This window comes from Carassius auratus, chromosome 31, assembly GCF_003368295.1.
Source record: "Carassius auratus strain Wakin chromosome 31, ASM336829v1, whole genome shotgun sequence".
Classification (NCBI taxonomy): domain Eukaryota; kingdom Metazoa; phylum Chordata; class Actinopteri; order Cypriniformes; family Cyprinidae; genus Carassius; species Carassius auratus.
In genome coordinates this window covers 21301958-21315283 of record NC_039273.1, presented here as the reverse complement: position 1 = coordinate 21315283, position 13326 = coordinate 21301958, and the positions used below count along the sequence as shown (strand labels likewise).

The 13326-nt window shown below is 39.2% G+C and overlaps 1 protein-coding gene across 20 annotated transcripts in view; it reads left to right on the top strand.

The window, feature by feature from the left end:
• The first annotated feature begins 8307 nt into the window (after nt 1–8307).
• The window catches only part of LOC113050812 (bromodomain adjacent to zinc finger domain protein 2B-like), an 82024-nt gene continuing 77005 nt past the window's right edge, over nt 8308–13326 (top strand). For 15 of the 20 annotated variants that reach the window (XM_026214149.1, XM_026214147.1, XM_026214141.1 and 12 more), the window contains exon 1: nt 8308–8571. The gene's annotated coding sequence lies outside the window, so the exon portion shown is untranslated. Of the gene's footprint in view, nt 8572–8638; nt 8986–13326 lie in introns of those variants that run through there. The other 5 variants (XM_026214150.1, XM_026214145.1, XM_026214144.1 and 2 more) reach the window with 2 other exon arrangements.

Here is a 13326-nt window from a genome sequence, read left to right as displayed (position 1 = left end):
TTTGCGAAAGAGGAAGGAAGCACTGAACATGGGTGCCCGGCGTCAAATATCTTGTATCTTTTTTGAGAGCAAGGACATGAGCTTCCACTCTCTGCTTGATTTTTTTGGGACTTTAAGTTGTAAAAGTTGAAAGGGGCTGATACAGGCCACGTCATGCTTCTGTATTAGGAAACACAGACTGCATTCACCAAATAAAATGGTCACAGCTGAGTTTCTTTCTTTTTACAGATAAGAAAAAAAACAACAGGGTAGAAGTCAGCAGCTTCAGACATGGCTGAAAGAATGTCTGGCCTCTTTCTCCTCAGATGTGTAATCACAAAGGAATGCCTGCAGATCGCTTGGCTTTTTCACCGGCCTCCGATCACTAGTTCTCTAGTCGCTTTCCCACGCCTTCCCCTGGTCTCCATCAGCCTCTTGCTTTTTTTTCCCCTGGCCGAGGTTCACAACACATGAACGCACCTCAGAGGGCCATGCTTTCACAAAGGACACAATGCCACTTCAGTCAGCAAAGCTGCGCACAGACCCTGAAATAGAAATTGTTGTGAGAATATGTTTGTCTGCCCTCCCATTCATGTGATTGTCGTTACTCACACGCACTTCCCCAACATCTGACAAGAGAGTCGCTCTCTTCTGAGCATCTGTTCGGTGAGTTTTCCATCTGAAATCAGCACGAGGTTTCAGCTACTTTTGTTTGCTCTATGTGATTGCAATTGGGATAATCAAGAAGTGTCGCAATCCGAAACGAGCAAAAACACATGGTGTAGTGTACTTTCATTTTTTGAAGATCACGGACACTAAACCCGTACAAGTGCATAATGTGGTGCATTCTTGCTAATTCTCTCTTGATTAGTGTTAGATTGCTGTGTTAACATTCCTCCTTTTCCTTTTTTTCTCTCTCTCTCTCAAGTGCCTGGGAAAGTATAGAGAGCTGACAGGAAAAACTACCTGTTAGTTGTTTACTATTTTCCAGTCCTCCAGGTGTATAGTGACTGCTGTGATTATCCGTGCTCCACCCAAAACCACCCTGCTGAGTGGAGATGGATGGCTCATGGGGGATAAAAACACACTCGAACACACACTCTCACGTGTTGCTGGGGTGTTGAGACACGGCTATTATCACGGTGTTGCTGATGGCCTAGTTTTGATCATACAAAAAGGAGGTTCCTCCAAATGTCTGACCCAGCTCGCCGCCTAGAGCACAGACAGCAGTGAGGCGAAATGACTAATTAAAGCAGACGTTGTTTTTGCATAAATCAAGGTCTGATACGGACTGACAGTTGGCGTGACAATTTAAATAGATTTCCTGAGAAGGGAAAGGGAGAACAAATGCAAGTGTTCAGTTGGCATTATGCAATTTGGCGTTAGCCAGACAGGAAAGGGGAGGTCCGCAGGAAGGTGTTATGAAATGAGATCATTAAAAAGAAGTTGAAGGTGAATAAGACCAAGGAATGCTTATAGCTTTGTCTCTTCATTTCAGACTTTCAGATGTCTGTCTTTGAAGGCGCACAACAAAAGCCAAGCTATCATTTCTCAGGTGGAACTTCGCGAAGGCAGGGCTCTACCTAATCTATCGTTGTACTGCTGAATTTATTCAATAACATCCCTGTTTTCTATGCCCTTGGCACCAATGCTCGTGGCCATAAATAGCTTCCATATGACATTTGTAACAGCGCATATATATGCACGATAAAGCACCGTGCTAGCATCGTTCCAGTTCAGCAAAATGTAATTGAGAACAACACATCAAGGCCAGGGAGAATCATTTATGCACACTCCTTTAATTTCAGAATAATTCTTACAACTGTTGTTTAAGGCGTCATTTTTTAAAGGGAATTTATGTTAAATATTTCCATTAGCGCCTTGCACTGTAGGCAGTATGATAATTTAAATAGTCACCCAAAAGGGTTATTAAATAATATTATCTTTACAAATGGAAGCAGGCACAGCCGCTGAAAGCTAATCTAGGGAAATTGATCAGCTGCACGGGCTTGTCCTCTGTTTTTCCTTCCTTCCATCCATGAAAATGTACCTCTGTCTTTTTTTTCTCTCTCTCCACAGGATAGATGTTGCAGGGTTGCTTGACAGATCCTATTTTACTGGTCTTGGTGAACGCTCAATCTATTTTCCTCCCCCCCCTTTATTAATCCTCCTAATGTTTTCTCTCCTCCTCCGGCGGCTGATGCACTCTTTGATATATCATTGCTGAAGGGAGCGAGGGAAAATGTCAATTACGACTGTTAAATGTGAACATTTAACTACTGTACGGATGTTAGATCTGCTAGATGTTACTGCTGTAGTTTTATAAGAGTATGTTGAAGAGAACGAAAAGCGGATAATTTTCTCGGTTTATTGGTCAGTTTAAGATGAACCCTGCTACCACTTAAGGGAGCTGTTTTTTTCCCCTACAAACCATGCTTTAATAATAAAATGATGTATTTTGTCTCCTTAATGGAGGAATTAAAAGCTTCATTGTGCTGTTCTCCTGTGAGATCTGCAGCCTGACTCAGACCCGTTAGGAATGATTGCATCTCTATGAAAAGATACTCCATTTTAAAGCCATGACTGGATTCGTTTTTTCTCCCACATTAATGACCCCTTCCTGGAAATGAGTGTGGGGGTGGGGGGGGGGGGTGTTGAGTAAGTGAGCGAGCGAGAAAGAGAACAAGGGCTGATGTCAGTGGTCTGTCACCCCTCATGTGGTTATCCCCTGTGGGTCTGCCACTCCATCACTTCCTGTTTACCTCATCGCCGCCATATTAACTAGACTTTCCTCACATAGGGATGATGCACCTACAGTAAACAGTGGAAAAAAAATCAGGTTAGCATCTGTTCGCATGCCTTTGCAGAAACATTACATCCAGAGGTCAAAGGTCAGCTTATGTGCAGCCAGTATGATCACTATACACACTAATAATCATGACTAGGGTGCAAAATGTATTTATTTCCAATGGAGAAAATATATTTGGCTGACATTGAAACCTTATCTTGCATTATTTTTTGTTTTTAATTATATATATATATCTATATATATATTTTTTTTTGTGTGTGTGTGTGTGTGTGTGTGTGTGTTTTCTTTCCTTATACAACGCAGGTTATTGTGTTGCAGCTGTCAAACTGCACCTGTCACAAAAGTGATTTTCTTGACATATTTGTTGGTTTGGGTGATTAATGCAGGGAATATTCCACATGGAATAGAGAGAGGGGAAAAAACTCATTCTGTCCTAAATAAATATTTCACCAATGTAAAGATTTCATTTGAATCACAAACTTACATCAGCAAGGTCAGATTAACATTAAATTAATTAAAATGTAAAAAAAAATGGTGCAGTTTCTGATCAACTTACCAGCTAACTGCAAAGTAATTTCTTTCATTTAGTTTGATTTGTTTTTACATCCCGATAATGATGTAATAATTTGTAACCTGCACTTTAATATATGTTCGTTTTAAAAGCCAAAATGAGAGTTTTTGTATTCTAAATATAACTAAACACTTTCCCAGTCTTAAAACTGCTCTAAATATATGCTTAATCATTGAGTAGGTAGAGGAGACAGCCTCTGCTCCAGTCAGATATAAAAATGGTTTAATTGCCGACTCAAATACAGGTGTGTGTATATATCACCCCAGACAGTCTGTATTTTAACTCAACTATGAACCATAATCAAGCAGCATGCTCTCTCATTGGAGTCAGATATATTAAGAATTTATGGCTGTATAAATTATGTAAACATTTAAAGGTCATCTTTTATTTATGGATACAAACAGCATTGGAACAAACAGCTTAAATACATAACAGAAACATTTCTGTTCACATTAGTGTTCGAGGCGATTTTACTCTAATTATCAGTTTCTGACGTGAGCATCAGTTGTTACAAAGTCAGTCGCGAGAAAACCGCTCTTTACTCTTTTAAAACAGGCTAATAAGGCAAACTGAGGAAACTATTGTCTCTTTTGCACTGATTAGCTCTTTGGCTAGTGATTTTATGCAAGACTAAGTGAGAGGATCACAATTCAATTATTCCAGAAAGCAAAACCTTAAGGCCACCGAACTGCGTTAAGACACTATTTGAGTCTCTTGGAGAGAAATTTGTGTCATTGGAAATTAAACGCTTTTGTGGCGCTGGAAGGTTAGTGTTGTTAATGGTATTAGGGAATGTGGTGTTCGGAGATGATTAAAATCTGTGTTGGAGAGAGAAAGAGAGAGGGGTGAGAAAGAAAAGAGAAGGAAAAAAAAATCAATAGCTGCAAGCACAGCTCCCGCTCTAGATGGACATCTCCTCTGTCTTTATGCACCCTAATAGAAAAATAACAATTAAATCCAAATCGCCACATTAATTTGGTCTCCATCAGTCTTGGGGGAGATCATCTTTACCAGTTATTATTCACTAGGTTATTATATCTTCCAATCAAGCCTCTTAAGAAAAAAAAAAAAAAAACAGCCCAATGGAAGAGACAGGCTGTGTTCTCTCCACTTCCCCCCTCCCCCTGCAGGCTTGCATTGCACTCATTGTACTTGTGCTTATTATGTTTCAAATGACCGAGGTACGGCTGACATTCTGGCTGCACGCAGAGAGGCCCAGCCTCCGTTAATGACGCAGCTCATAGTCCTAAGAGCCTCAGCTCTTCACCCACCCACCCACGCCCCAACCCCCAACAAACACACACACACACAGGCTCTAATGAAGAACCACCAACACAATTACAAACCCCGGTGTGCCTCTGCTGGAAGAGGGGAGGAGGTTATAAACATAGTCACTCAGAAGGAAGAATATTGCCATCATGTGTGCACACACACAGACATATATACACACAATTATGGCTTTTTTAATGTGGCCAGGGTGGGCTGATGATCACAGATAAACATAGGCACATGGACCGTATGCACACATGTTAAGACGCACGTCTTGCACACGATCGTCTCATCTTGTCCTCCCACTCTCCAGAGCGCTGATCCCTGGAGGTCTGCCTGGCTCTGAGTCCCTCCATAAGCATCCCTTTTCACCCAGCTTCATCTCTACAGGTGAGGAGGGGGTCAGAGAGGATCAATGAACACATGCATAAATTGGTAAATGAATGTGTGTCCCCTCTATACGCTTTGATGCTTCCAAAAAGACCAGTGGCTGGTTCTCCTTTGAACAATTTCAAATTTTGTTTCATTACACGCACATTCAAATTACAGAAGTGGTATTTAGCAATAAAGTCACAAACGGTCTGCAACTGCAATCGGAATTAGCTAACTGGTTGACTATGACACTAGTAGTATCTGGCTACAATGTAAACTTAAATTATTAAAATGTGCTTGACAGTTTGCAATAGTTGTTACATGCATTAACGCTAGTTATCCACTCTTTCTTTTTAGCATTAACATGAGTCATTATCAGGGTTTTATAGTTAACCTAAACTAAAACTGAAACTAGGGGTGGGTGATATGGAAAAAATACCATATCACAATTTTATCACAATTTCTTTGTCATGTTGGTTTTTCTATTTTGCAAGGTGTCTGAGCATTACAGCCAAACTAATTTCCCTATTATAAAGACAAAGCCCTTCAAGGTAACAAAAAGGCAGATATTTAGGCCAAAGAGGGTGTCGATAATATTTGACAAAGATACACATTACAACTACACATAATATACAAATAAAACAAACAGTGCTTTATTTTCAGGTACAAAAGGTGAATTATCAGGAATTATTCTTCAGTCAAGAGCAGTGAGTGATTTTTCTCTTAGTTTTTTGTTGTTTTATTAACGTTAAATAAATAGTTCACCCAAAAATAAAAATTCTGTCAGCTGTCTGTCAATTCTGTCATAGTGTTTTATTTTTTATACCACCATTTAGGCTACTCACTTAAAAGTGGTATTAAACCTGAATGAGTTTCCGTCTTCTCCTGGACATAAATGCTATTTTGAGGAACGTGGAAAACCAAACAGTTGCTGCTCCACTGTGACTTCCATAGTCAAATCAATGTAGACCAGCAACTGTTTGGTTACACACATCTTCTTTTGTGTTCAGCACAAGAAAGAAATTAATACAGGTTTGGGATAACGTGACCGTGAGTAAATAATGACAGAAATTAAATTTTAGGGTGATCTATCCCTTGACAGTAGGCAGCATGTTTAATAGGCCTACTGTCCCTTTAAGAACTGCATGCATTTAATATACAGGCATGTATACGTTTTTTTAATCAACTGTTTACTTGAATTTTAGGCATAACCAACTGAGTCTACATGTAAACCTTGTGTGTTTTGACAGTATTAGCGCAAAAGATAAATTAGTTTTATAAACCGGCGCTGTTTGACAGGCTTTAGCGTGTGCACTTCGGGTGTATGCGGTGCTCAGAAAAAGCACAGGTCAGACCAGTATCCAGGGTGCGAATGTAACATTTAAAAACACATGCAAATAATGAGAGATTAACTCTACCACTGAATTAACACTGCTGTGAATGCATGTGGCGTTGTAACATTACAGTATATGACGGAAGCTCCAGCACTGCAGCTGATAGAATGTGCGCTGTATCACGACTATAGCCTACTATGATTTTTCTTCAAAAGGAGATCGTGGAGACATTTTTATCGTCCACGATCAAATATCGTCCACTATCAAATATCGCCATATGGCACACCCCTAAGTCTGAAACTAAAATTAAAACCATGAAAAACATTTTTTTAATTGAAATAAATGTTAACTGAAATACAATTAAAAAAAACTTTTATTTCATCAACATTTCTATTTTAAGATTCTATATTAATATTTTAGTTTAACATGAAACTGAAATAAAAATGCACAGATTGAGACTAAAATTACTAAAAATAAGCTCAAATCAAAATATTCTGATAATAGCAAAATATTATAATAAAAACTATAATAGTTTCTCAATGATACTAAAATAACACTGCTCATAATTAGTGATACTTACAAAAAAGAGAAACCAAAACTGGCCAAAATCAACTAACAAAAATAAAATACATTTTAATTTAATACAGTAAATATTATAATGTATAAAAGAAAACAATTATGCATCGTACACCCACAAAATTGTAATAAAATATTTAAATGAAAATTATATTATACACATTATATATAAGCATATTGTCTCAGTGAGAAAAGTATCTTTCCTCTTATCACACAAAGTAAAACCTCAACACATGCAAGTCTCTCACAACCTGAAGCATCAAGCTAAACTCCAAAGAGTTGCTCCTCTCTGGCAGCGTGTCCCTCCTCGCCCCCACTTGTTGTTGTTTTCTTGCTTATTGAAATAATCTCCCACCCCCTTCATCCCTCACCCCATGCCACCCCCCTGGCCCAGTCTAGGTCAGAGGGCCCCCCTCAGCCTGTTGCTGATTGTGAGTGCAGCGGCAGGGAGAAAAAGCACACAATTAGGCACAGATGGCTGTCTGCCTCATGGTGCCCAGCTCGGCTCCCGCTGCAAAGGGCCATTCTGCCGCCTCTCGCTTTGCCCGCAAGTGTGATTCAAATTAGAAATCAATGAGCGTCATACAAAAAGTAACAGTTCCAATTATTCTGCCTTTTATTTTCTGTTCCTCCTGAGTGTCACGGGGGCAGATCCTCTTTTTTCTCTTTTCAACATGAGACGACATCAGCTCAAACGATGCCACTATCTTTTGGATTACGGAAATTCTGTTGTCAGATCATAATGTTATCACCTTGTCTCACTCCCCCGATGATCTGAGGGGAAACAGGGTCAGATTAGCCGGGGTAATCCATAATCCCTGAATTTAGCTATTGAGGTAACTGGAGACAAATGCAATCAAGTTTGATCATGCATCGCTGTCTTGTGGTTTATCTGACAGCTTCTGAATGACAAGTAACCAATCTTAGAATTACATTTCCATTTTACTGGATGCCATATTATCAGATTTCCACTGCTATTGTACAGCATAATGCCTTCACAATCATTTGCAAACACAATCTCATTAAAATGTGCTGCCTTGTAACTTTTATTCAGTACATGCCAATTTTGATTATTGACCATATATATATATATATATATATTTATTTTTCCAGGCTTTTCAAAATAATACTTAGAAAATGATGCAAATATGGATTAATAATCCAAACATTTCTGCAATCGTCTTCAAAAAATAAATGTATAAAAAAATGACATAACACAACCTTAAAGCGTCAACAACAGCCTTATTATTATTTTATTTTTTTTACTCTTAGTCATTGACAGATGTTTTGTAAATAGTAAACGATGCTAAAAATACAGCGTGCAATGTGCATGACTAGGGCACTTTTGCCTCTTCCTCGCGAATAAAAGTTTTATCGTCTAAGTATTGTCCGCTGACGTCACTTTGATTCCTTGAAGTGAGGCAGAATAAACCTTGAAAGGACTCTCCTTCAATCTGCCGTTCGTAACTAACACACACACACACACAGTCACTCACTCACACACTGAGACTCAATTACTGCCCAATTCCCTTCTTCATCATCTCCTGCTACACCGGCCTCTTCCAAAAGCAAATCGAAAAAGGAAAACAAAGAGCAACGTTACCTGAAGTGATACTTCGAACCCGATCGAGGCGGAATTACACGAAGTGTCAAAACTAAGGGTAAGTTTTGAATTTATTGGGAGCTGGATTGGTTATTTCATTGGAGAATCAATGTTGTGTCGCGGGCTGGCTTGATTTCTTAGCGAGAGCAGCTAACTCGATAGTTTCTTTAGGATGGCTACGCGTGTGCCTCGAGCGCAAAAAGCGCAAAACTTGTCAAAACCATTTCATCGGCGTTTTCGGGAAGAGCCAACCCAGAGAAATATTCCGTTGCGACGCCGAATATCGCAAAACTTTACGAGTGGACACAAATGTTGCGCGCGGTGGTTGTGACTTCATAATAGGAATCTGCCTTTGTGCCCTCTCGCGTGCGCAGTAACTGTTACGTTTTTTAAATGTAAACTGTTGGTAAACATTCCTCAATGTGTCCAAACATGTTTCAGAAGGGCAAGCGCTTCCCCGTCGTTCATTTTGGTACGTAAAATATTAATATTTGGTTTTATAGGGCTTATTTGAAGAGGGCGATGCGGGAGAGTCACTTGGAGGAGCTGACGCTACCTTTGGTCTGTTTAATGTCCGTCTCTCAGATGATGGCAAAAGCTAACAGCTCTTCATTGAGACAACATGATTAAAAGCATTTACTTTACAATTCCTTTTGATAAAAACTGTTAAAAGCACACAGTTTGGTATTGTCGATGGGGAAATCGCCTGCTCGGTTTGAGTGGGTCGCTGGTGTAGAGTTGGAGCTTCGCGTTGCTCTTATCTTTGTTGCTTCCTTAAAGAGCAGCAGCTGCCGCCTGGCCGAGTTGTTGAAATTTATCCCTTTGTGTACATTACAATATCCTCCATTTTTTCTGCCCTCTAAACAACAAGCCTCACGCCATCTTGGTTAATTTGAACCGGCGGATCTGTGTTTTCTTTGGACTCGACCTGCACAAGTCGATACAGGCAGAAAGTTTAGAAATGTCTTATGTGGTGGCGGTGACGTCATGTGAAGTTTAAGTAAAATGCGATGTTTTGCCAAGAAAGCGTCGAATTTGTTATCTCGCTCGACATTGCTGTAAAACTCTGTTTTTCGGTTAGTTTTGGGGTCGGGATGACTCCGGGTGAATAAAAACAAGCATTTTGATGTGATCTCGTGAATCTTACGCGATGTTTAATGATTCAATGTTTACAGGTGGAATGAATGACATCAGCACACTAATGATGCCATTTAGTGAGGTGAACTGTTTATTGTCTTGGCTTTGTTAAAATTTTAGATTTTTTTCTTTGTATGTGTAGTTTAAAAAAAATCATAATTCCCATGAAGGATTATTTAAGAATGTGCTGTAATGTGAATCAGTGACCTAAGATTTCAGAGATTTTTTTTTCCTCGAATGACCACAATCGTATTTTGATCCTTTCAGAATTAGGCAATCAGACATATTTGAGTTTGTCATATGAATTTATGGCTCACGAGGTTAATAATTATGGCTTCACTGTACAGTCATTTCCTCATTTAGAAGACATCGGATGTTCTAGTTAGCTTCTGATGTGCCTATGCACTTTTTTTTTATACAGCCTGTGTATTTTATTTGTGCATGGACACACACAGAGTTTTACTTAAAGTTGAACTAATATGTAAGAAGTAAATAAAGATGGTAATAAGTAAAGTAGTGGTTTGTGAATGAACAGTCCTCTCAACCTTCACAAAAAGCAAGTGTTACATATTAGAAAGTTTCTGTTATACATGTCATGGACTTTTTACAATTAGTGGTTCACCATAGGCTGGTTAAATGCCTGGACTGTCTGTTTTGTATCAGTAGGGCTCTGTCTCACGTAGCCAAGTGCCCTAGTCACTATGCATGGAGTAGACTGTTGTTTTACAGAATGCCTCAGATGGAGAAGTCAGAGTTTCCACCTCCCATCTCTTTGTCTGAGTATGTGCTTCTGCTAAAGCCATGAGAGCAGGGGAGCAGATGTTTAGCCAAACATTCTGACGAGATGCTTTTCTCTTGTGGGAATGCCGCCTCTTCTTCCCTGTTCCCGATGCATCGCCTTGACAGCTGCTTGATTTCATGGAACTGCTAAGAAGCCATTAGCGGTATCAGTGAATTGAAACGGAACAGTCTCACCCACTCTCTTCTTCCATTAGAAACGACTATTGTTGAAGGTTTTTTTTCTTTCTTTCTTTGTGTGAGTGTTTGTGCTTATTTGGAGCACATAGAATTCTCTTATATACTTGTGCTGTTTTTCTCACCACGAATTAGGGAGAGCAAATCTGTCAGGGCCTGTTTGTGCTGTTGGGGTTTGAAGGGATCTCACACTGTGCTCTCTCAAGCACACCCAGACCACTGGATGTCTGTAGCTGCGAAGAGAGAGAGAGAGAAAAGAACTTTGCTTGGGGTTAGAGTGTCAGCCACACGTTTCTGTCCAGGATGTTTGTTGTTTTCCAGACAGGATATGGGTTAGGCTTGTGAGAAGATGTTCGTATCTAGGAATTAGTTTAATTTGGGATCTTTAGAAGGATCTTGTTTAAGCTCTGTTTGCATGTCTTTGTTGTGCCTACAACAACAAATGATTGTGGCGTAATGAGCTGATTATGAGAAATGTGGGCTGTAAGAAATGGGTCTCGAGTGCAGGAGCTGTCGAATTACGTTTAGCGCAGACAATCCCAAATTCACATGGGTTTGGGTTTATCATAACACTTCTTTCAAAACGTGCACTGATCAGTTCGGTTAATTTAAAGATGATTTGAATTTATTGGATGTTCCACTCATGCTGTTACATATGAATGACTAGAGAGCAGTTAACACACAGCCCTGCCTGTATCACATAGTCTACATGGATCTATGGGCTTTCATTCTACTTATTGGATTAGACGATATTATAGTCAACTGCAGTGTATAATATGGTGTTCTCACTTCAACAACTTACATGACACTCTTTCCAGAAGATTACTTATGCCTTGGTTATGTTTGGTAAATGAACCCTTTTTCCTCTTTATTTTTTAGCATCATAAAACCCAATTCAGATTATTTAAAACCTTTGCTATGATTTAAATTGTATATATAAAGTTAGATTAATAAATTAAAAAAGTTATCATTACTATAAAATTAAAGGTTAAAATGAATTAAATAGCTATTATATTGAACTGTTATTTATTTTCAGATATGATAATTACACTCAAATAAAAATTCAAATTCTCCATGCCAGATTTATTCAAACATCCTTATATAATTAAGTAAAAAAACTCTCTTTTGTGTTGTTTTATAGCTAATTAATGAACTGTGAACAGTGGATAACTTTGCTGAGCTAAATTCCATGTTATGTGGCATACTGTTCACAAGTGACATACTGTTTTATTGGCATCTTTCCACGGTTGAAACTGATTGAGTGATTACATAAGACATGATACATTTTGGTAAGCTATAATGTATCTTTCAACATACCTTCTGATGTGCATACATGTTTATTTTCTGCTATATAACTTAATAAAGTGGAAGTGACTCGCGATCCGCACTGCTGCTTGAACTGAGGTGCTACAGTGATCTGTCACGTCACATTTAAAACTCTCAAAATGGCTTTCACTGTTTGAATTTCGTGATAGAATATACAGGGTTTGAAAGCTGAGACTTTGTTTCTTATCAGAAGTAAGAAAGCACAAAGCTCTTTGCGATTATTGGAGGGGAGGCGCGCTTCAAATAATGTTTGGTGTAGAGAAAAACTGCAGATCTGGCAACCCTGGCTTGAACTACAATGATTTATAGGGTCAAATAAAGTCTGCTTTAATGTCACTAATTTTAACTATTAATTTTGTCATGTTAATTCTGACTGACCTACAGCGAGATTTTCTTCACACACAGTATGAGTTGCAGTATGACATGTTTTTCTGCCGTCTTTTGATTGACAGGATATAATCGGAACTGATCATCGGCTGATGTTGAACAATCTGCTAATAGTGAAATAAATTACTTTTATTGGCCGATATGGTTTATTGGCGACGTGTATATAAGCATAAGCTTGATATGTTGTTCCATGTGTGTGGCCAGTAACGGCCAAATGTATCAGCACCCAATACTCAATGCTGGAAGGTCAGCGGTGAATTTGTTTTCTGAGCAGGTTGTGTCCTTGTACTCCTAACAACTTGGCAAATCACCTTGTAAATACTGACAGATACTCTTCCCCGTGCTGTTCTGTGAGACGACAGTTGGCATGACGTTAAGCAGTATCATGGATAAGTGCATCTCTATCTTGACTTACTTGGCTAATGATTTATTTTGTCGTTAGCCAACAGCTTTGATTGTAGAATTTCCTCTCAACAGTTGGCTCTTACATAATAGCAGGTTATGTGGGTTGCTGTTTAGTGCGAACATTAGCGCTCGGGAGACAACTGTTTGTGTCAGCAGAAGCACAAGACTGTTGCAGCAGACTTGATAATTGTGTCGCAAACATGAGCTTCTTTACCTTTAGCCTGCTGGTCCGTCTTAACGAAGCAGAGTAGCTGGAGACATTCATGTGGACGGTTAAATGAATGGGCTTTCCTACCAGCAGCTGAAGCTGGTCATACCAAACTGGTTCTGTTTTCAGATAAACACAGAGAGGGGACAGGGACCAAAATTTCAGAAGCAAGCAATTAGCTGCTTTTTGGTTCAGTTTCCCTCGGGCCTCTGTTTATCATTTAATGTGAGAATATCGTTGATGAAACTCAAGGTTATTTTTGTTGGGCTGTCTGAATGCTTGTTTTTCACAGACAAGGTGAAAGGGTTGATTTGTCCCTCAAGAAAGGCTTCGTATTGAGACTTGAGAAAGAAAAATCTCCTTTGCTGCAACTTC